Consider the following 25,141-nt stretch of genomic DNA (forward strand, 5'->3'; position numbering starts at 1 on the left):
CCTAGGGCAGGGTAATGTTGCAATAACTGTGCAGATGTTTCTCCATTCTGAAGCTGGACTCTCCAGCCCAGCTGCAAGGTTTGTTCTTGGTCTCAGTCATTTGAAATTTGTTATTACTTAAGTTTGCAATGTCCCATTCACAAACTAGCAAACAACGGGCCAGATCATCAGCAGGTATAAATTGGACCTACTGTCCATTGACGCCAATGGAGCTACGGCCGATTGACGCGAAGTGGGGATCTGGCCTGGGGCTGGTTTGAGATCAGGACCGAGGGAGTGTGGAAAGAGCATTCGTTGTCCCTGCGGCTTTGCCCACACTAGGAAATGTGCACAAGCCGGATAATGTGTCTGAGCAATGCAGGCAGTTGCATCTGTCGCCATCAACGGGTGAATTTCCCAGAACAAGCAAAGCACCAGTGAGAGGGTCTTAGCTGAACAAGGGCAGCTGGTTGCAGAGATACAATGTAGCCAACTCCCCATGATTAACACCCCTTGTCACAGTCTCCCCTCCCTCAGAGGAAGCACATGGAGCCTGGCTGTCAGTCACACAGCCCCTGTGGTTGGGAATCAACACGGTGCATTCAATCAATAAGGCAAGTTCAACAAATGAAGAGGCTGCCCCTGTGCTCCCCGTGTTCTGGGTCTCTGCAGGGCCCTGTCCAGCCCTCGGCAGAATTTAGAGCAGCCTCAGGGATCATCTAATTTACATTCTGCTCCCCATGGGCCCTGAGCAGAATGGGCTAGCCATAGGGCAGTGTGCTCTGGGCGCCCTCCCAATCCACCCCTATGCGGGGGGCTGGGAGCAGGGTGTTTGCAAGGTCTTTACAACAGCTCCACACCAGCCACGGAGATCCCTTGCATAGGGAGTTTCCAGGGAGCTGTTTGCATCATTTTAAAGTGCGTTTATAATTCCAGAGCAGCACAAAGTGACCTGATTGTGATGGAGAATCAGGCCTGAGTGACACCAGTGCACAGAGAGCGAGGGGAGTGCCTCAGTCTCACTTTGCACAAGTGTAAGTGACTTCAACAAGGCGGAGGGCAGGGCAGACATACCCCATGTGTCAGCACGAATGATCCAGCTACCCTGGCAGGGGCTGGTGGGCTGAGAAAGGCTAGAGAAAATTCTCACGGCCCTAACATGGGGTGTGCGGTTCTGCACAGATCCAGGGTGAAGGACACACGGGGAAGGTTGGTCTTGTGATTGAGCCAACGGGCTGGGGATCAGGAGATCGCATTTCAATTCACAGCTCTGCCACTGAGTCCTTGGGTGACCTGAGGCAAGACTCTGTGCCTCAGTTTCCCCAGCTGTAAAATGAGAACAAGGCTCCTTCCTTTGTCTGTTTTCTCTGCATCAGCTAACCTCTTCGGGGCAGTGTCTGTTCCTGTCTACATATAACAATACTGTAGCTTATGCCAGGAGACCCAGCAAATGGGGGGGGGGGCTCAATGGAGTGTGTAACACACCCCGACACTCCCCCTGCATCAGCGGCGGAAGGAGCAGGCTGTCGGCATAGTAACCCAGCGCCTCCAGCCTTACACCACCGGGGCAATTCTCCACAGGCCGTTTCCGGCCAGAATCCGGATCGTTTGTGCCACCCGAGTGGAGCGACGGGGACGGACGGATCCTAACCAAGAATCCAGCGCAGCGTCTCCACGCCCATGGATGTCCCACATGCTCTGAGAGCTCAGCTGGGGAGGAACAGCCCTCAGGTTCCAGGTGGTGGTTCGCTGCCCACAGTGAGTGGTCACTCAGCTTCTCTCCTGAGCTATGAGAGATCTGGGGGGCAGCGCCCCCAAACAGGGACCCCCGAATTGTTACGTGTAGCTGAGATCAGGGATAGCTGCTCTACAAAGCTCTCTAGAGGTTTCCACAACCACATGTGTGCCAGTGAGCAGTAGGGGCCATCTGGCATAGGGGTGGCTGGTCGCCCAGCACAGGAGGTGCCAGCAGACCAGACTCTGGTGATAAGACTGGAGTGGGGAGAAAGGTTTTGAAATTTGAAATTTTGATGAACATTTTTTTATGAAACTTTGATGGATTAAAAGGGACGATTTTCTGGGCACATTTTTCAACCTGCTCTGATGTAAACCTTACAACGGAAGGTCGATTTCTAACATAAACCTTATAACGCACAGGAGGCAGAACAAGGTTCAGGACATTGACACTGAGCTAGTGTAAAACATTCCCGGGCTTTCACGACTCCCTTGCTAATAATGGACGTCTGTTTTGTATCTGACGTTGATCTAACTGAGAATGGAAAGCATCTGACATCCTTGCTCCCAGTAGCGCTCTGATATAAGACAGAAACCACAGCAGGTAACTGCACCGATATATTCAGTTTCACGCTGTGAATATCGGGCAAGGTGACAAATTTGAAGCCACTCAAGAGGAATGACCTTCGGTACCACGGGACATCCCCTGACTCAGAACTGTGTCTGGGATCATTTAGGAGTCTAAGGGCTGGTCTACACCAGAAGCCAGGGCCGGCTCCAGGCACCAGCAAAACAAGCAGGTGCTTGGGGCAGCACATTTCTAGGGGCGTCATTCTGGGTCCGGCCATCATAGGTGCCGACTCCGGGGCGTGGGAAAAAAGTGCCCACACCGCCCCAGCTCGCCGCCCCAGCTCACCTTGCCTGAGAGGGAGGTGGGAGAAGCGGAGCGGCGGCACGCCTGGGGGAGCAGGTGGAGTGGAGGTGAGCTAGGGCGGGAGATCGTGGGGGCCCGCAGGAAGCAATGGGGGGGGAATGCAGCATGCCCGGGGGAGGAGGCGGGCTGGGGATTTGGGGAAGGAGTTTGGAAGGGGTGGAGTTGGGGCGGGGCTGGGAGCAGGGGGGCATGAAAAAAAAGGGGGGGCTGCCAAAAAAAATTTTGCTTCGGGCAGCAAAAATCCTAGAGCCGGCCCTCCAGAAGCTCTCCCACCGACATAGCACTGTCCACACCAGTGGTGTAACTTATGTCATTCAAGGGGACTCAGTTGGTCCCACCCCAGAGCAATGTACATTATACCGAAGTCAGTGGTAGTTAGACAAGTCTAAGTCTCTGTGACAGAATTGACGATGGGACAGTTCTAAAAATTTTCATTGAGTTATTTGACCTACACTGGTAAATTTCACACCCAGGTCTTTATTACGTGCTGTGACAATGGGGTTCTGGCGGAACCCAACTGAGAGCGCCAACTCAGGACAAATTGCTCAAACAGGGCAGTTACAGCCCAAGGCTGGGGTATTTCCACCTCTTAGGCAAACCAAACCAGCCAGACAAAGAGGACTTCAGTCTCACCCCACTGGCTAACCGCAAGTCTCACAAGCAATTCCCTCAGACACTCCAGTTTCCCAGTATTACCACCAGTGCCACTTGTTATGGGGACAAATGGTTATGAAAACCAATACCCAAATAAGAGAAAAAAGGTTCTCCTGATCCCAAAGGACCAAGCCCCAGACCCAGGTCAATATACAAATCAGATCTTACCCACAAATCACGCTGTTGCCAATCCTTTAGAATCTAAAATCTAAAGGTTTATTCATAAAAGGAAAAAGATAGAGAAAAGAGTTAGAATTGGTTAAATGGAATCAATTACATACGGTAATGGCAAAGTTCTTGGTTCAGGCTTGCAGCAGCGATGGAATAAACTGCAGGTTCAAATCAAGTCTCTGGAATACATCCCCCGCTGGGATGGGTCCTCAGTCCTTTGTTCAAAGCTTCAGCTTGTAGCAAAGTCCCTCCAGAGGTATGAAGCAGGATTGAAGACAAGATGGAGATGAGGCATCAGACTTATATAGTCTTTTCCAGGTGTAAGAACACCTCTTTGTTCTTACTGTGGAAAATTACAGCAAAATGGAGTCTGGAGTCACATGGGCAAGTTCCTGCATACTTTGCTGAGTCTCAAGGCATATTTGCCTTCTCTCAATGGGTCCATTGTATAGCTGATGGTCCTTAATGGGCCATTAAGCAGGCTAGGCAGAGCTAACACCAGTTTGTCTGGGATGTCACCCAGCAGCATAGCATAAGTTTGCCATACAGACAGTATAGAGCCAATATTCATAACTTCAACTACAAAACTGATACACACATATAGACAGCATAATCATAACCAGTAAACCATAACCTTGTCTTAGACACCTCATTTGACCCCCTTTATATAAGATTTGGGTGCCACTACAGGACCTTGGTTGCAACAATGATCTATATGGTCCCAGTTTATGTCAATAACGTCACACGTGCCATTAACGTACTCCCATGCTCGGAACTTTTCCATGTTTGAAGAGATGGGATACCATAGCAATAGTATATTTATTACTATTGTTGCCCCTTTGGCCTGAGCCGTTTGCCCGTATTCAGGGCCTTGCAGGGTTGTTTCCATTAGAATGAGAAATTGGTGACATGAGTCAGGTTTATTCTTGGTGTAATCTCATGTATTTCAGAAGAACACAACAGAAACAAACAATCACATGCCTTGTACTTGCTCAGAAATCCCTAAGTCTGCGCCTCCAGTGAGCTCTGTGCCCAAAAAGCTCAGTCTCTCTGCTCCCTCTCAGGGCCATGCTCACAACTGCTTCCCCTGACTTCCTGCCTCTCACGCACACAGACTGCAAACCAGTCTCCTAGCCCCTGCATTTGCAATCAGGGAAACCCCTTGGCTCACGTGACTTAGTTGTGCCCTGCCATGTGCCTTGGATGGTCCCTCCATTGTTCCCAGCTGCCTTTACTACAGAACAGGGGTTTCCTGGCTTCTTCCATTGAGTCTGACGGATTGTGCTTAGCCACCCATGGACTCTGACGAGGTCTGCAACTGTCTTAGGAGCAAAGACTCACTTGATGGCATCCATCAGCATCTCCCACCCAGCAGAGCAGTATATTTGTGCAGTGTCTAGCACAATGGGGCCCAACCTTGAGGCTTTTAGATGCTTTCTTTAGTATTAATTATAATGATTTCCCTGTGGAAGGCTTTAAAGAAGAGTTGGGAATGTCCCATCTGGCTCTCCGAGGGTCTTTTCATTCATTAGGGTCATGGGGTAGTCAAATGCAATTTTCTCTGTGTAAACTGAGACAGGGCCGGGTTGAACTGAAGTCCCAGGGGTCTGGAGGCCTCAGCAGTTACCACAGAGAGGAATTACTCCATGGTTTATTGCCAAATCACATTGGCAGGGGAAGCTCCTCAACTGAAGAGGTGGTTGCGTTAGCTCTAAATCCAGACATTTCATAACTCAGGAGTCACAGCAGAGCTGAACTGGTCAACATTTTTCATTTCAAGACAGATGTTTCTGTGAGAAAATTTCACCTTTGACAAGATTTTGGGGGAATTTCATCAGAAACCAAAAATGTTTCCATTTTCAGCAACCAAACTCCTTTTTTTTTTTTTTCAAAGTTATAAAGCAACTGAAAAAATTCAACCAATCCGGTGAAAATTCTCAGCAACTCCAAAAGATTTTGGCCAAAATTTCATCTGGGTGCACCAGCCAGTCCTCACAGGGGTGTTTATGAGTATAAATAGATTCATGATTGTGAGGTGCTCAGATACAATGGTGATGAGGCCATATAATGAGACTGGGGACATCTTTGTTAACGTGGATCAGGAGGGATTCATTTATTAACAAGCTGCTCTGGGATCTGCATAAACAACAGAGGCTCCATTCCAGGAAATGAACTCACAGAGTTCTTAGTCCTTCCATTGCTAGAGATGCCCAGGATGTGTTGTCACAGAAATGTGTCCTCTCCACCCAGTCGAAGGTTATCGGCCTAATTCCCCATGGCCCTGCCCCTTGTGCAGTCACTGACACTAGTGCAAGGCGAGTATCCAGCGTTGGGATTTGGAAGCATTTTGCACTAGTGCAAATGACCACACACTGGTGTAAATCAGGCCCCACCCACTCCTGCAGAGATCAGACGGCAGCCCGGCTGGCTCTGGCTTTCTCATCACTGAATGGGGAACATTGCCAATCTCTGGCAACTCTGAATCAGTTAAGAGTTAACCACCAGATATGGTTCATTTCTGGGCAGGATGCTGAGGACAATCAGTGCATTAATGGGCAACTGTGCCATTTATTTTCCATGCATCACTAGCGTGACAGTATTACAGTGCCAATAACTAGCTATTACATAAAGGGGTGTAAACACAGCTCACAATGAAATGCATTCATGGAGAAGAACAACAGGAATGACCTGAGGCTGGGAAAACCTGTCTTACAGTGAGAGACTAAATATTTGCAGCAGGCCAGCGGGTCTGGCTCAAACCAGGCAGGGCACTGAAGTCCGAAGCTGCCAGGGCAGGAAAGCAGGGGCAGAAGAAGTCTTGGCACATGAGGTGGCAGCTCCCAAAGGGGTTTCTGTGATTCAACCCATCACACTCAGGCACTCAGTGAAGATGTGGGAAACCTGGAGTTCAATGCCCCCCCGCCTGATGGGGAAACAGGACTTGAACCTCCGACGTGAGTGCCCAGCCATGGGGCTGGGGGAATCCTGGGGCAGGGCTCTCTCTCTCTCTCTCTGCTATTGAAGCGGTTCCCCTTTGTATGAATAATTAAATAGGCATTAACGTGGGGGGGAGTGGAACCAGGATCTCCCACCGTGTCCTGACCACCAGGCCACTGAGTCATTTTCACTCTCTCTTTCTGGCCCAATTTCCTACCAGCTCTAATGAGAACTGGAATGGAGCTATTGCTGGTAGCTGCATTGCCAAAGTTATGGGGCAATTTCTAGTTGTGCTGGGTGTTGAAATCCATTTTCTAGGCATGAGAAATCCAGCACATTGTCATCCAACTTCAGCCACATCCTTTAAGGGCCTGGACTGAATTTTCTTAAGAGTTGTCTATAAAGCTGTTCACAAGTTTGAACGTTAGAGACAGTGAAAATGAACTTGCAAAACTTGTTCACTCGTTTGTGTAAGGGTTTGACCCTCCACTCGATGGCACCAGTGTTACGTCAGCGTAATTCCTTTGGCTTCACAACCATGCCACGTTCCCTGGCTGCCCAAGAATTCTACAGCCTCTCTGACACCAGCGAAGGGTGATGGTTCTTTGCCAGGGGTGTACAACTGTTCTCCAAGGTCACAATCTTTTTTCTTTCAGTTCATCCATCAGCTGTCACTTCCTACCCAGGAAATCTCCTCCGTCTTCAGGCAGGAAAGGAAACATGATCACAATCACTGGCCCACTGCTCATGTAGAACTGTGCTAAGACATAAAGCACAGACTCTATTCACTCAGAAACAACCTTGTTCGCTGCTGAGGAGTTTGCCTTGCAGCGGTTTATATGCCCAGTCTGGCCGGTCAGTAACACCCCTTGCTAACAGGGAGGGAGCAAAGCATCCCAGACATTTCAGCACCTTAAGATGCAGGAAAATCATACCCCATTCAGTGAAGCACCACAGAATCCCCCCAGCTCGGGACCTGGCCCCATTGACTCCAACAGAGCTCTGCTTGTCTGCCTCAGCTAGAGGGCTGGCCCAGTGACTCCAGTGGGGCTAAAACTGATCAACACCAGCTGGGGAATGTGGCCCTGTAGTATGCAACCTTCAGTCCACTGACCATGGGATGGGCTGTGCGCTCCAGCTGGGTCTCAAGAAACCAGAGCCACGGTAATGGGGCTGCTCAGATCACACAAAAAGTAGGATTCTAGGTCACCACAGACCCGTATCGTGTTACACGAACATCATACAGGTCTGTGGTGACCTAGACGCCTCCTTTCGACGTCTCCGACTCAAGGAATATTTCCAGCACACCTCTGAACAGCGCACTCACCCACAGAAACCTTCCTCCCAGCACTTCAGAAAGAAGGATTCTGCGTGGACTCCTCCTGAAGGTCGAAACAACAGACTGGACGTCTACACAGAGTGTGTCCGCTGACGTGCACGGGCTGAAATTGTGGAAAAGCAGCAACACTTGCCCCATAACCTCAGTGTGCAGAACACAACGCCATCCACAGCTGCAGAAACAACTCGGAGATTATAATCAAAAAGGCTGACAAAGGAGGCACTGTCGTCATCATGAATAGGTCGGATTATGAAGGAGAGGCTGCTTGGCTGCTCTCCAACACCACAAGCCATTACCCTCTGATCCCACAGCGGGTTACCAAAGGAAACTACAACATCTGCTCAAGAAACTCCCTGAAAAAGCACAAGAACAAATCTGCACAGACACACCCCTTAGAGCCCCGACCAGGGGTAGTCTATCTGCTACCCACGATCCATAAACCTGGAAATCCTGGATGCCCCATCATCTCAGACATTGGCACCCTGACAGCAGGGTTGTCTGGCTATGTAGACTCTCTCCTCAGGCCTAATGCTACCAGCACGCCTAGCTAAAAGTCACAATTATTCAACAACAAAACGTCAAAAACAGACTCCAACGAGAAACAGCAGAACTAGAATTAATCTGCAAACTGGACACTATTGAATTAGGCTTGAATAAAGACTGGGAGTGGATGAGTGGTTACACTAACTAAAAGCTATTTCCCCATGTTAATTTCCCCCCTACTGTTACTCACACCTTCTTGTCAACTGTTTGAAATGGGCTGTCCTGATTATCACTACAAAAGGTTTTTTTTTCTCCTGCTGATAATAGCCCCTCTTAATCGATTGGTCTGGCAACCCCCATTTGTTCATGTTCTCTGTATATCTATCTATCTTCCTACTGTATTTTCCACAACATGCATCTGATGAAGTGGGCTTTAGCCCACAAAAGCTTATGCTCAAATACATTTGTTAGTCTCTAAGGTGCCACAAGTACTCCTCGTTCTTTCCACAAATGAAATAAAATTTCAAATGTTTTTAAACCCAGGAAATACAGATTTCAACTTGTGCCTCCGAAACAAAGCACCCACTCATTGGGCCAGAGAAAGAAAACAAGCCCGAGAATGACTTTGTTGTCTAGTGGTTGAAGCATTGAAGTGGGAGACCCAGCATCCAGTCCCTCTGTGCCAATGACTTCTTAATTTTATTTTCCCCACAGGGGAACAGCTTCAACAGGAGAGAGGATATGGGCTCATGAGGATATGGAGGGAATTTTGGGGTGGTTTCCAGGAAAGAAGAGGAGGCTGCCAGAGTCAGCAGGGTGTGGAAGAAGATAGATGGGCCAGAGTCTACTAAGACCACAGTTCCTTTGTTCCCAGGTCCTGTGTGCCTGGATGGAGCTGACCCAACTCAGAGTAACCTGCAGGCTATGAGCACATCACAGGAGGAGGTCCTATAAGACCATGTGACAGTTTCTCTAGGCACAGAGTCAGCAGTTCCTGCTAGGATATTTATCAGTAGGTCTATATAAAAGGTGGGTATAAAATAAGAGGGTAACTGGATGACTCCACCCGCCATCTGAAATGGACAGGTTCTGTGAGTGAAACTTCTCTGAGCTTTTTCAGTGCGATGGAATAGACTGTTCCTTTGGGCACATGTTACTGTAGCAATGGGCTTTCATGTTTCACATCTTTCTCTCTCTCTTATCATCTTTCTCTGTTTGTCTTTTTCTTCCTCATTTTCAATTGAACTTCTCCCGAAATTGTCTACTCCTCTTTCAGTGTGACTATAGGAGGAAACAAACACCAGTGTGGTATTTTCGGTTGCGGCTTGGCCGCAGTGACACAGTAAATCAATTGTACTGTGGGAGGCAGGTGTAGCAGCTCTGCACTTTCCGCGGCTGTGGCTCGGTGATTAGATTTAGTTAAAATGTTAAGAGAACAAATGATCTGTTCACCAAGTGAAGGGACACCAGTGTTGTAAGTCAGTGCTGGACATATTTATTTCAATTCACCAGAAAAGCCTTTGAGATTTTAAATACATTTACTCAAAAATCAAAGTACTGATGGTGCTGAAGTTCTTGCAGAGGTTCTGAGGTAACCCCTGAGTTACCATGACAAGGGGGCTCCCAACTGCAGGCTGTTTTTCCTCACGGTATATGTTAGATGCCCTGTTTATTTCTTGTCCAATGTCCATTTGCAAATGTGGGTGGAAGAGAAATGACGATTTTATTATGATTATTTATTTAGTTAGTTATTTATTATACCTTGGCTGACTGTTTTCACCTGCAACTGTTACAGTTAAATTGTACGGTGTATTTCACAGTCCTGAATTAACCTGCATTTAAAGGTCATGACCTATGAAGGACGATTGAAAACATTGGGTTTGTTTAGTCTGGAGAAGAGAAGGCTGAGAGGGGACATAACAGTTTTCAAGTATATAAAAGGCTATTACAAGGAGGAGGGAGAAAAATTGTTGTTCTTAACTGACAAGAAACAATGGGCTTAAATTGCAGCAAGGGTGGTTTAGGTTGGACATTAGGAAAAACTTCCTAACTGTCAGGGTGGTTAAGCACTGGAATAAATTGCCCAGGGAGGTTGTGGAATCTCCATCATTGGGAATTTTTAAGAGCAGGTTAGACAAACACCTGTCAGGGATGGTCTAGATGGTGCTTGTTCCTGCCATGAGTGCAGGGGATTGGACTAGATGACCTCTCGAGGTCCCTTCCAGTCCCACAAGTCTTTGATTCTATGATTGCTGTCATGTCCTTTTATTGTTGGAAGGGCTCCATGAATAGGACGTGGTCTGACCTTTCTTTGACGATAGCTGATTCAAAGCATGTTTCTGAAAAACTAAGTTAACTTTAACGCTGGTCAAAATATGTCATTTGAAGAATTTTTTTTTAGGAAAATTGACCTTAGTTCTAAACAAAAACATTGATGGGAAATTTTTAATTTTCTTTTAAAAATACATTTTAATTAAAAACGGAGGATTGGATACATTCTGGTTTTCAGCAGCTGGGGAAGGAGACCGAGGAGGGAGGATGTAGTGAGTTCCCTCTCTCTGCATCTGATAGAAGGTTTAAGGGGCTAAGAAGCAAACAGGATGCCCCCAAGGTGAGCCTGATGCCTAAGTGGCTGTCAGGAGCCATTGAGGGATGACAGCCTTCCAGCAAAACCCTGGCAAGGTGGAGAGAATTGAGCCAGGTCAAGATGGGGGGTGGAGTGAAGCACCGGAGACTGAGGACAGATGTGCATGGTAGCTGGGTCCCGCCTGCAAAGGAGAGGGGTGACCAGCTGAGGCTGAAGATATCGTTATTTTTATAGTTCTGTTGGACTTGTTAAATCAGCAGTTCTCCGATGGGGGGCCGCAGCCCCGTTTGGGGCCACGAGCAGGTTTCAGGGCTCTGCCAAGCAGGACTGGTATTAGATTCACTGGGGCCCAGGACAGAAAGCTGAAGCCAAGTCCTGCCGCTCGGGCCCAAAACCCAAGCGCAACTGCTTGGGGCTGAAGCCGAAGCCCAGGTAACTTAGCTGTTTGTGGCAGGGGGCCCTAGACAATTTCCCCGGGAGGGATAGCTCACTGGTTTGAGTATCAGTGGGCTAAACCCAGCGTTGTTAGTTCAATCCTTGAGGGGGGCCATTTAGGGATCTAGGGCAAAAATCTGTCTGGGGAGTGGTCCTTCTTTGAGCAGGGGGTTGGACTAGATGAGTTCCTTTCTAACCCTGATAGTCTATGATTAATTCTGGCCCTGCCTTTTATATGCAGGAAAACAGTTGTTGTGGCGTAGGTGGACTGGTGAGTTTTTATAGCACCTCAGGTGGGCCTCAGAAAGAAAAAGGGTTAAAAAGCCTTGTGCTAAAGGATTCAGTAGTCCTGGATGGGGTCAGGCATTTGACGGTGTCATGGATGGATTGTCAGGTCACTCCTACGGACAAATAGGCCAATAAAAGACATGAGAAAAACTGAAGCACAATTACCTCAATGTCACACACGGCCACAATTGGGTGTGGTGCACTGGTGCCAGAAACAGGAGGGACAGGAGTCCATGCCCCTCCCCCCCCACACACACACTCATTTTAACAAAAGAAACATATGTGCTGTGGGAATAACAAAATAGGCATGGTGGCAATCCTCCAGTCCATGCTTCCCGGTGGCAATATCAGCCTAGCACATCTGAAGAGTAAGGAGAATGTAATAATTGTCAAGCGTATCGATGGCTTTAACCCAGTCCTTCCTGGTTTTGATTTTTGCTAACCGTTCCAACACTGTCATTAAAAATACATTCCATGGGTGTTTATGGCTGTGGTGACCCTGTACCATTTTTGGTTTCATGGGATAGTTATTTAGAACATAAGAACAGCCAGACTGGGTCAGACCAAAGGTCCATCTAGCCCAGTGTCCTGTCTTCCGACAGTGGCCAATGCCAGGTGCTTCAGAGGGAATGAACAGAACAGGTAATCATCAAGTGATCCATCCCTGTCGTTCATTCCCAGCTTCTGGCAAACAGAGGCTAAGGACACCATCCCTGCCCATCCTGGCTAATAGCCATTAATGGACCTATCCTCCATGAATTTATCTAGTTCTTTTTTGAACCCTATTATAGTTTTGGCCTTCACAACATCCTCTGGCAAAGAGGACCACAGGTTGACTGTGTGTTATATGACAAAATACTTCCTTTTGTTTGTTTTAAACTTGCTGCCTATTAATTTCATTTGGTGACCCCTAGTTCTTGTGTTATTAAAAGGAGTATCAGGATTTGTGACAGGATGTAGCCCTGTGTCCACACCCTCCACACTATGGTAATCATTTTTGTACCAAGTATGTTTTGTAAGGTATCAATCGAAAACTCATAATCTGATGATTAATATTGTTCTGATAACACATGTGTGGCAACATTGTCATGCAGTTATAAGATTCCACTGTATGGTGTTATTAACTCATGTCCCAAACTGAGGTTGGCAAACAGCTCTGTCTCAAACAGAGGATTGTGTGCGCTGCTTAATTTGCATTGAAGCAGTCAAGAGAGTCATCAGGCAGGAAAGGGAGATAAAGGAAACTCAAAAGGCTGAGAAAAAAGCAGCAGGGAACATCCTTCCATGTAGACCTTTCGTCTCCTGGTGGGGCTGGACACCATTAGAAACTCAAGATAGGGGTTTGGTTAGGTCCAAGAGGGCTGGCGGATGCTCAGGATGGAGTTATAGCCCAGATTAATATCTCCTTTCATCTGCTTTTGCTGAGCAGAGTCACCATTGCTGTGAAATGTGGGACCTCCACGCCTTTGTCACCTTCAGTTTAGACCAGTCAGAAACTGATACTAGCAGAAAATGTGGGTGCTCACTTGGAAGGAGCTTTCCATAATAATCTTGCTTTGAAAGCTGCACTGGCCACCTGTGAACTTCCAGACAGAGTTTCGAGCGTTGATTTGAATTTTAAAGCTGTAAGGAGTTAGGGGACTGGTGACCTCACGCACCACGTAGTTCTTTGTGGGATCCTTCCGTAACTACACTCCACAGGACACAGAGCTCCTTCGCGGTCATGGAGAGAGGGAATCACAGCTTTCCATTTTGAAAAACAAAAAGCTTATCTCGAATTGTGGAAAGCAAAAGCAGAACTGAGGTTTTTTTAATGGCATAAAGCAGAGACTCTGGTTAGGTTCCTCAATTCACCTCATGACGTTAAATCTTGAAGACCTTGTTCAGTCATATTGTCCACGGTAGATGAATTTCTCCTGCACCATTCCCTCAGGTGATGGGTGGCCCCCAAAATCATCACATCCCTGTGGTATGCACAGCTCTAAGTCAATCTGTGGGGCCCACGACCCTCAGTGGTAGACTGGGTGGTGGCCACGTGTGGTACCAGCCACTGACAGAAGGCAGGATACTGGGCTAGAGGACCATTGGTCTGACCCAGTATGGCCGTTCTTATATTTTACAGTTATAAGAATGCATGAACTGTGAGAGGATTTGAGAACTGACTTCCCTTCTCTGGGTTATACGTTGATTGTATTGGATCGTAATAACATTCCTGGTTTGTTGATATAACAGAGCTCTGCATTTGCAGTTGTTAGCCTCTTCCTAGAGATGAGGAGTAGCATGTCAGTGATGATACTGAGCTGTCTGAGAGAGTGAGTTTGCTTCAACGTGGGTGTTTTCTTTGCATCTCTGTTCTAGTATTTCTTCAGCTCTTCCTCCTTGTAGCAGTCCTGAGCTCGGAGGGTCTCCTGCGCAAACAGAAGGAGTGGGAAAAATGCTTTATTGACTCTGACTATGAAGAACTGGTGGATATTGCCAAAAATGGGCTGGGAAAAGCATGTCGTTCAAAGAAGGTGGTGATTGTCGGGGCAGGAATCAGTGGACTCACTGCTGCCAAACTGCTGAAAGAAGCTGGTTGCCAGGTAACGATAATGCCCGAGAGGAGCCCGAGACAGGCCAGGGAGGCAGTGCTCCTCTGAAATGGTCTCATCATTCCTTTTGGATAGCACCGGGGTGGGCAAACTTTTTGGGCCGAGGGCCACATCTGGGTGGGGAAATTGTATGCAGGGCCAGGGCAGGGGGTTGGGGTGCGGGAGGGGGAGCGGTGTGTGGGAGGGGGAGCGGTGTGCAGTAATGGGCTCACGGCAAAGAACTGGGGAGGAGGGGTGTGGGGTGTATGAGGGAGCTCAGGGAAGGGGGTTGGGGTGCAGGAGGGGTGCGGAGTTCAGGAGGGGGCTCAGGGCAGGAGTGCAGGAGGGGTGTGGACTGTGGGAGGGGGCTCAGGGCAGGGAGTTGGGGTGCAGGAAGGGTGTGCTACCCTTGCCATGCCTCCAGGTACCTCCCCCAAAGCTCCCATTGGCCGCGGTTCCCTGTTCCCGGCCAATGGGAGCTGCGGGGAGCAGTGCCTGGAGGCGAGGGCAATGCTCGGAGCCCTCTGCCCCCCCCACCAGGGGGCCGCAGGGACGTGGTGCCAGCCGCTTCTGAGAGCAGCGCGGGGCCCATGGCGCCACGGGGGGCAATCCCGTGGGTTGGATCCAAAGCCCTGAGTGGCCGGATCTGGCCCGTGGGCCGTAGTTTGCCCACCCTGTGATAGAGTAAACAATGCTGAAGAACTAAACGATGGGAACTTAAGTAAACTGGATGAATTGAGAAAGAAAGAAAGAAAGAAAGAAAGAAAGAAAGAAAGAAAGAAAGAAAGAAAAAGAAATTTATTATTTTGATTTCCAGACAACATGTTCATTGCCTTGAAGTTAAGGTTATTTGTGAAATAATTACATAGCTGTATGAAAAATAATGCGGCAGCTAAAAAAATTCTACTCACTACCGTTTATGGAAATGGTGATTAGTTTAGTCAATGTTCCAAAAGACCAGTTTGCACATTTCTGACAAAATTCTCTACCTGTGAAAACTGATATTAACGATCCCATAACAACTTTAACTTTCACTCTCAATCGTTTGTTTGTTTGTTTGTGTTTTGTTTTGTTTTTCTATAGAAACAGCGACTATCTTGGGCCATGGGAAAGACCAAAACCCATTATCCCTATAGATTGCCTAAACATCCTCTACTCCCCCTCCTCAGAGCCACCCAAGAACTACAGCCCCTGAGTCTGGAAAAGTCAACAGACATAGCTTGTGTATTTATAGTTGAAGTGCTTAGTTGATGTTGTTGGTCTAAAACCTCCCTCACTGAAAATCTGGCATTAATAATGAATGGAAAAATTGCTATTACTATGAAAACTTCCATACGGAATGTGTTCCTTGAGTACCCAGTACAGGAACACAGCCCGATTCTGGATGCATGCTTGAGAATGTGCTTAACTTTAAACCTATGCTTAAGTCTTATGAAGTTGAAATTCAAGTTGAGCATATGTGTACCTGCTTTCCTGAATCAAGGCCTGTTTGCTTACATAGCATCTGAAATTACTTTGATAAAACATTAATGTTCTTCCTTTGATGGCCATTTACAAAAGAAAGGATGTGGGAGAAATCAAGCCCTACCTACAGCTACTAGGCACCAGCCAGGGATTGAAAATCATGACCTGCGCTTTGCCCCTAGGTTGAGATTCTGGAAGCCAGTAACCGCGTGGGAGGACGTATCTTGACCTATCGAAAAGAAGATTGGTATGCGGAGCTGGGCGCCATGCGTTTGCCAAAAAACCATAGGTAATACCCAGTTCGCACTCCTTACCCTCCAACCTTGTTCAGAACCGTGGAAGCTCCGTTTCAAAGACTTTTATGATAATTCCAAGAAAAAAAAATCATGGAAGGCTTAAAATTGAGTAGGTTAAAATCTCCCCTTGCTTCGTTATGTGGACGAATTGCATTGCATCAAACAGTCAGTCTCTGCGCATGGACTGAGATCTCTATGGAGCTGTAACTCTTCCTGCATAGATGGGATGGGACTGGGTGGGTGGAAGTGCAGAGTGGGTTGAGTTATGACAATCTACTCCACCAGCTAAAATGCCAAATGGCATTTTTTCAAAAGTAAATTGTTTAGTACATTTTTTTGTTTCAGTTTTAGCAAGATGTTTCATGACACATTTAACTAAAATGTTTATTATGAACATATTTATAATTGTTATTGAAATAGTTATCCACATTTTTCATCTACTGCAAAACAGGGTTGAATGTGGATTTGGTAAAATATGGATTTGGGGTCATATGACACACAAATAATGTCATTTACCTAGGTAGGATTGGGCTATTCATGCTCAGGACCATATATGAGCATGTAACATTCTTTCTCATTTGGGAATTTTTCTCTTTTTATTCCTTCTCTTTTCTTTAGGATTGTGCGTGAATTTATTACCAAATTCAGACTTAAACTGAACCCATTCTATAATACTAATGACAATGCCTGGTATTTGACTAACAACGTCAGGGCAAGATCTGGAGATGTTAACCGAAACCCTGATATCTTGCAATACCCTCTGCTTCCCGCAGAGAGGGGGAAATCTGCCAGTGAACTTTATAACCAGACACTGGATGAGGTATGTGTGTTGTGGAATGGACTCATGTACTAGAGGTAGGTCTTCACTTCAAAGTTAGATTTTGGTCCTAAACCCCGTCTCATCCACACACAAAACCATCTCGCTCAACTTAAGTGGTCCTTTCAACGCAGGCTAGCTGGCATGGCTTGAGGGCACAGGCGCCGGCTTCCTCCTTTCCCTAGGCGTGCTCAAACCCAGCTCAACCCCTTCCCCCAAGGTCCCACCCCTGCTCCACCACAGGCTCCGCCCCCACCCCACCTCTTCTGCACCTCTTCCCACCCAGTTCCGGCCCCTCTCCTAAGCAAGCCCTGTCCCCACTTGTCCTCCTCTCCCAGCGCCTCCTGCATGCTGTGGAACAACTGACCACAGCAGGCTGGAGGCACTGGGAGGGAGAGGGAGGAGACGATCAGCTGGACCTGCTAGTGGGCCGGAGGTGCTGGGGTGTAGGGGGTGGCAGCTGACTGAAGATGGGTGCTAAGCACCCACCAATATTTTCTGTGGGTGCTCCAGGTCTGGAGCACCCACGGAGTCGGTGCCTGTGGCTGAAGGTATGAGTTAGAGCTAAGGATTTGTGTTCACTTGAGCTACTTGGCAACTCAGTGTGTGCAGGGAAGATGCAAGATAAAACCCTTGAGTTCTGATAGTCCTCCAACGCCTTCCCACAATCCCCACCCGACCTTTCTGGGAAGGAATCATCGAGGGGCTCAGCTTACTATGGTACAGAGAACCGTGGAAAATGGCCCCCGAAGCCCTAGCGATATACACATGGGGGAATGCGTCACCGGAGAGGGCGCGGTATCTCAGCTGAGAGGAACAGACCCCTGTTCAAATCCCCACTGCTATCAGACAGAGGGAAGACTTGCACCAGAGGTTTCCCACATGCTCGGTGAGTACCCAACCCCCTGGGGAAAGCTATGAGGCTGGCGCTGTTGATTTCAAGACACGCCTTAAACTCCAGATTCCAGGAAAGGCTTCACAACTGAGATCCCCAAGCAGAGATCGGCCTCCAACTCTCTGGGAGGTGTAGGGATTAGGACACACCTAGGGAGACCAGATGAGAGGAAGAAAATATGAGGACACACGGGGGCCGGTGAAAGAAAGCCAAGTGCTGCTGGCGGAGCAAAATATCGGGACAAATTGCGTTCCGACCAAAGATCAGTCGGGACGTGGGACAAACACCTAAATATTGGGACGGTCCCGATTTTATCGGGACCTCTTGTCACCCTAGACACACCCCTCTCTTTGGCATCTCCCATTGGCCAGTTTACCTGGCTCAGGCTGCTGTCTATTGTGGATCCCATGCTTAGGTGCCGAACGTTTCTTCCTCCTCATTGCGTAGGGAGCCTGAGAATGTGACTGTGTGAATCCCGGTGATTTTCTAGGCACCTAAAAGTGAGGTGTCGAGAACGGAGCGCTGCAATGTCTATATCCATTTGTGAATCTAGCCTCCTGTGATATTTCCAAAAGATCAATGGGATTAACGACGCTTGGGTGCTTTGGAAAATGCCAGTAGATGCCTATTTAAACAACTAAAGACACTGGAAAATCTGGTTCTCTTTTTCCCTTTAGGCCAGTGGGTCTCAAACTTTTTTACTGATGACCCCTTTCACATCGCAAGCCTCTGAGTGTGACCCCCCCTAATAAATTAAACACACTTTTTTATATATTTAACACCATTATAAATGCTGGAGGCAAAGGGGGGGTTTGAGGTGGAGACTGACAGCTCGTGACCCCCCCCATGTAATAACCTCGCAACCCCCTGAGGGGTCCCGACCCCCAGTTTGAGACCCCCTGCTTTAGGCTCTGTCTACAAGATGGATCTTACAGCTGCAGAGCTGTGCCGCTGTAAGGTCTCCTGTGTAGCTGCTCTATGCCGGCAGGAGAGAGCTCTCATAATGAAACCACCCCCAGTGAGCTCTCCCACCGACATAGCGCTGTCCACACCAGTGCTTTTGGTGGTGAAACTTTTATCGGTCAGGACGGATGTTTTTTCACACCACTGATGGACAAAAGTTGACCAACAAAAGTGCTACTGTAGACATTGCCTTAAACTATTTATTTTATTGTTCAAAAAGTCTGAGCGAAAGCGGTTGAGTGAGCTGGAGAACTGCAGGGAAGGAAAACAAAACTTACCCTCCTTATCCCCATTCACAGGCCCCGACTCAGTGAGTAGAAAAATTAAAAAAGTAGAAAAATTAGTGGGTGTTTAGCACAGCACCAGCTCCCCTCTCCCCCCAGTGCCTCCTGCCCACCGGCGGCCCCATTGATCAACTCCTCCCCTTCCCTCCCAGCGCCTCCCACCTGCCTTGAACAGTTGTTCTGCGGCATGCAGGAGGCTCCTGGAGGGAGGGGGAGGAGTGGCGATGGGGCACACTCAAGGGAGGGGACGGAAAGAGGTGGGGCAGGGGTGGGAAGAGGCAGGGCAGTGGCAGGGGCTTGGTGGAAGGGGTGGAGTGGGGGCGAGGCCTGGGGTGGGGGGCGAGTACCCCTGAGCTAAAGGAGAAGTCCGTGCCTATGTCCCCATTAAAAAGATCTTGTTAACAGCTCTTTCTCCGGAGCAGTCGTTTCATGTCCTGCCTCCTTGGGCACATGCACTAGGATACCAGCCGTAGGTACATGATCGCAAACAGGGAGAATAACCAATCTGCAAAGGCAGAGCTGCGATTGTGACAATAGCGACTGTTTTCTTCGTTGCTCCCCAGGTGACAACAGACTGCAGAGCTTTGAAAGAGAAATACGACTCATTTTCCATCAAGGTAATTGAAGATGCCATTCCAGTATCTTGTGCCTGATTTCCTAAAGCTTTCCTCCCACCAGCGAATGCAACTCCTTGTGGGACAGATTGTGCCATGTTCACACAGTCCATGGCAGGCGGTATTGCATCTGAATCCTCCTACGCCTCCTGGCTATGTGGAGGAAACACGCTTGCCTCATGGGGCCTTGCATGGTCCTCCGGGTTCTGCTTTGTGGAAGGGGGAGGGCAGGGCCACGGATCCACATCTTCTTTGCCTCTCCCTACCCAAGACATCGGGCTGTAGAAAGCCAACAGTCTCTGTGCTCCCATCTGCCCTGTGTTTGTGTAGTGAAGACAGGACCCTCCTCCATTCCTATGTAACCCACTTGGCATCTCTTCTTCTCACCCTGGTCTCTGAAGCTATGTGTCCTCATCCATGGTTATTTCAATGCGATACCCTTCCTCGATGTACCTGCACCACCATTATTTTTACTCCGTACAACAGCTGCTCTCAACCTTTCAGGAGTCTGATTTTCTTGCATACCCCAAGCTTCACCCCACTAAAAACCACTTGCTTACAAAATCAGACCTAAAAATCCAAAAGTGTCACAGCACATTATTACTAGGAAATTGCTGCCTTTCTCATTTTTACCATATGCTTATAAAATGAATCGATTGGAATATAAATATTGTACTTACGTTGCCATGTATAGTACATAGAGCAGTACACACAAGTCATTGTCTGTAGGAAATTTTAGTTTGCACTGACTTCACTGGTGCTTTTTCTGTAGCCTGCTGTAAAACGAGGCAAATATCTACATGAGTTGATGTACCCCCTTGGAGACCTCTGCATTCCCCTGGGGATACGTGTACCCCTGGTTGAGAACCACTGCTGTCGGAGGTGTGACCTGGACCATGGCTGTTTAATCAAAGGCAATACAATCTTGCTATGGACACTCTGAATGAAATCCTGCCCCACTGAAATCAATGACAAAGTTGATTTCACTGGGGTCAGGATTTCACACGGTGACTCAAAAGGGATGAGGGATTGTGTCCTGAATGGGATCATCAGCCTTACTCCAGTGATTGGTTATGAGGAAGCTGACAAATCACACAGGAGGGTGGTTGATGTTTGGGATGGTGTTCCAGTCAGCCGGGACTGTAAGGCCATGTCTATACTAACACTGGGAGTTGATCTAAGTTACGCTAGTTAAGTTCCATAACGTAAGTCGACGTCTATGCCACGCTATGTTGACGGGAAACACTCTCCCATCAACGTAGCTTCTGCCTCTCATTGAGGTGGAGTACTGAGCTCTCCCATCGACTTATCGCGTCTTCACCAGGCCCTCTAAATCGACGCCGGCTGCATCAAGGTCAGCAGCACCGACTGAGCGTGGTAGTGCAGACAAGGCCTAAGTCACTTTGTTTCTCCCGGCCTCCAGCTCGAGGAAGTCTTTGTTGTGGTAGCTGCGGGGCCGCTCCCTGACACCACCAGCCTTTCAGTCACTCAAGCTCCCTCCTCTGGGCTGTGCCAGTCGTAGCTTTGCCTTGCAGGCGGTTAACAGTACGTGAACCTCAGTCCCCGAGACTCATTCCCCTGGGATATCCGGTCCCTGCCACTGGCGACTCAGAAATCCCAGCTCCTCTGCGGTGTACCTCAGTTTACCAGTTTACTTTAAACCACCACTCCTGTAAACTGCATAGCCCTGGTGAGCACTTAGAACGGAAGAAGGTTTGTTTGAGAAAGAAGAACTATTTAACTAGAATGGAGAGAAAGTGATAGACGCAAATGGCTAGAACATAAAAGCGTAAAACGCAAAGCTGGGTGTCCCCATCTCAGTAGTTACCTTTCCAATATACTCAAGTCGGCTTCCCCTGCCGAGCTCAGGCTGTTGCAAAGTTGGTTGGATTCACCAAAGCCAGCATCAAAATGTTCATGAAAGGCCCCTGCTCCTTAAGACAGTGGCCCCCAAACTTTTGATGTCATGCTCCCCCTTACCCATAATGTAATCTATCTGCACCCCCCCCGGGAGCCAGGGCCGGGAGCGGGGCCAGGGGCTGAGAACTGGGGATCAGGGTGAGAGCTGTGACTGGGGCCAGGGCCAGGAGCGGAGCCACCACCAGAGCTGGGACCATGGTTGGGAGCTGAGCTGCAGCCGGGAGCCGGGCTGCGGTCAGTGGCTGAGGCCAGGGTCGGGCCATGGTTGGGGGCCGGAAGCCGAAGCCAGGGCCTCAGCTGGGGTTGGCACTGGGCTGGAGCAGAGATAGGGCAGAGTGGGCCTGGGTGGTGCTCCTTCCCTGCCCCCAATGGGGGCTGGGCTGGGCCCCATCATGCCCCCAAATGTTCCTCCATGCCCCGTTAGGAGGGGGCATGCCCCACAGTTTGGGGACCACTGCCTCATGGGGTTTTCTCAGCAAATGAATCCAGAATGCCTTCCCTGACACACTATTTATACCGAAACAGGCTTTTGCCTTGATTCATAGCCAGGGCGATCTCCTGCCTGTTATAATGGTCTTTTTTGCTAATTTGTTCTGGGATGTGGCCAGGGTAGGGAAATGAACCTTGCATTACGTCCTGGCCGACTGGGGGAGGGGAACAGTCTGGTTTGAATGAGTTGTCACCTAGACACAGTACCCCGCTGACTAATTTTTACCCCAAGTCCACCAACCATACATTCAGTATAAACACTTTACTCCTTAAATATTACCCAGACATACATCTCGCCACGATTATGAATCTTGACAAGTTGTGAGCTGTCTGCAGATACCTCACGTGTTACTCTTCATAGACAAATAGCTTGTAAGCTGTGTTCGGTGTAGTCAGTTTGTCAGGTCTGAGCTGAGAGATGTTTGCAAAGAACAGGGGACTGTTTGCCAAAGGGTCTCTGTGTCTCTATGGGTGTGACCTTTGGCTAACCCTTACGGGTACCAAATAATTCCTATGTTCATCTCTTCAGCTGCCATGTTTCAGTGTGGATGTGATATGCACTTTCTGCCCTTTCTTTCTTCCCCAACCAGGAATATTTGATTAAAGAAGGAAAATTAAGTAGAGGAGCCATTGACATGATTGGTGACGTGCTGAATATGGATGGTAGTTTCCATCTGTCTTTTCTGTACTCTCTCATGGCCGATATTGCATTCAAAGAAGGGTAAGAAGAAGAGTATCTTTAATTACTTGCTTTATATGGAGAAGAACATGTATCTATGGTAGGATCTGTCTATCTATCCAATGAGGTTGATAAGCAGATAGACGGATCTTGTCCATCTATCAGTGCGACCAGTTGCCTTCTTTCAAGTAGGCACCGATGGTCTGAAGTGTCACAGAGGGCAGGTGTTCATTACTATATTTCTCTAGCCATACAAGGCAGGGGGCACCTCCACAAGGGATGAGACGAACATTACGGAAAGTGTCTATCTCTGGCTTCTAATGGGGAGCGTTCCTGTGGAATTCAGTAATTAAGTTCTGACAGAGTTGAGCGGGAGGGATAGCTCAGTGGTTTGAGCATTGACCTGCTAAACCCAGGATTGTGAGTTCAATCCTTGAGGGGGACATTTAGGAACTGAGGTAAAAATCTGTCTGGGGATTAGTCCTGCTCAGAGCAGGACATTGGACTAGATGATTTCTTGAGGTCTCTTCCAACCCTGATATTCTAAGAGTACCTGGAATAGTGATATTAGAGCATCACTCGGTTATACCAAGGGAACCCTTTGGTCAAATGACCCCCAATGAGGATTACTAATCCTACCCCGTCCCCAGGAGACACACCTAATTCTAAGGCAATCTTAGTAATTGTGCAGAATTCAGATCACGTAGAAGAGTGAAACTTTAACCAGAAAGCTGGTCTTACCTTTAACTACCGCAGATCTGGCACTTGCCTGTAATAAAAGGAGCCGGAATTGAAGTAGTCACTGGGGGAGGAGGGATTAGATCTTCAGCTAAGCAGCGTCTTACAGAGCCGCTTATTATTTTTGTAATATTCACTCAGAGAACTATTGACAGAAGCTGTCATTCTTCTACCGTCATCTCCTCCCCACCCCCTGCCTTTCTTTCAGATTTGATGAGATCACGGGGGGATTCGATCAGCTCCCAGAGGCCTTCTACAAGTCTATGCATAGGGATATTCGATTTCAGTACACAGTAGTGAAGATACTACAAGACAATGAAAAAGTGAGAGTGTTTTATCGCAGGCCACTCACATGGCCCCCCTCCTCAGTGATGGCCGACTACGTCCTTGTCACAACCACAGCAAAAGCCGTACGGCTCATTAAATTTTCTCCACCTCTTTCCTCCAAGAAGACCCATGCTCTGCGCTCCCTCCGCTACTCACAGGCTGTGAAGATTTTTTTGGCCTGCAGGGAAAAGTTTTGGGAGAAGGATGGAATCTATAATGGGAGGTCAATCACTGATCGCCCATCCAGATTCATCTATTACCCCGGCCACAACTTCACCAGTGGAGTGGGGGTGATCCTGGCTTCCTACACTTGGGATAATGATGCTGAATTCTTCATTCCCCTTAGTGATGAAAAGTGCGTCAATCTGGTACAGGAGGACCTGGCAGAAATCCACCAACTGCCCAAGACTTATATCCAGAACGTCTGTGATAAACATGTGATCAAGAAATGGGGCCTGGACAAATATGCAATGGGAGCCTATGTTTCATTAACCCCGTATCAGTTAGTCGACTACTCCAAAGCTTTGTTTCAGAATGAAGGGAGGGTCTATTTCGCAGGAGAATACACCGCTCACCCTCACGCCTGGATCGAGACGGCTATGAAAGCTGCCGTGAGAGCAGCCAGGAGCATCCATGGCGCTGTCAGTGCATCACCCAGTGGCAACAGGAAGAGCTGAAGGAAAATGAACTGTAATGGATTTATGAGTGTTTGGTGGAGGTACAAACCCAGGGGGATTCTGACGGGGGAATTAAAAATTGCGCCACTGATCATCGAGCGTCCTTATTGTTGTGGTTGTGCTGGTGGTAGCGCCTCGCATAGGTGATGACTCCGTGGGTGCTTCGGGGCTGGAGCACCCACGGGGAAAAATTGGTGGGTGCTGAGCACCCATTGACAGCTCCCCGGGGCCCCGCCCTGCCCCAGCTCACCTCCGCCTCCTCCCCTGAGCATGCTGCCGTATCCTGCTTCTCCCCGCTCCCTTCCGGGCTTGCACCGCCAAACAGCTGATTGGCGCAAGCCTCGGGGGGGGGGGAGGAGGAGGAATGCGGCGTGCTGGGGAAGAGGCGGGGCCAGGGCAGGGATTTGGGGAGGGATCCAATGGGGCCGGGAGGGGGTGGAGTCGGGGCGGGGGGGGGTTGGGGGGGGGGGGGGGGGGTGCGAGCACTCACTGGCGCCAACAAAAGTTGGTGCCTGTGATGCCTCGGTGTCCCGCTGTGAGAGTCACTTCAAAAAACCCAGAACAAAAAAGAGCGCGTGCCTGCCTATGAGGGGGTGTACAGACTCCACACTGGGCATCAAGGAGCGAAGGGATTATTTTGGGCTCAGCCAGCCCCGCCCCGCCACACCTGCAGCAAATGCTCCATCTGCTGGAGGCATTCAAAGGCAGGGAATTAGCTCACTTGGGTGGCAGAGCTGGAGGTGAGCAGGCCTGCAGCCCACATCTCCAGCAGCACAGAGCAGGGGGAAGCCCAAGACTCTGACACAGCTGCCCACGCTGAGGTACCTTGGGCCAGTCCCATCAAAAGGGCAACGTCCGCCTCACCCA

At 48.7% G+C, this 25,141-nt stretch overlaps 1 pseudogene; it reads left to right on the forward strand.

Moving 5' to 3' along the window:
* The first annotated feature begins 9,233 nt into the window (after positions 1-9,233).
* Positions 9,234-24,306, forward strand: LOC117870439 (annotated as a pseudogene).
* Positions 24,307-25,141: the final 835 nt, after the last annotated feature.

Source organism: Trachemys scripta, unplaced genomic scaffold (assembly GCF_013100865.1).
Source record: "Trachemys scripta elegans isolate TJP31775 unplaced genomic scaffold, CAS_Tse_1.0 scaffold_28, whole genome shotgun sequence".
In the NCBI taxonomy this organism is placed as follows: Eukaryota; Metazoa; Chordata; order Testudines; family Emydidae; genus Trachemys; species Trachemys scripta.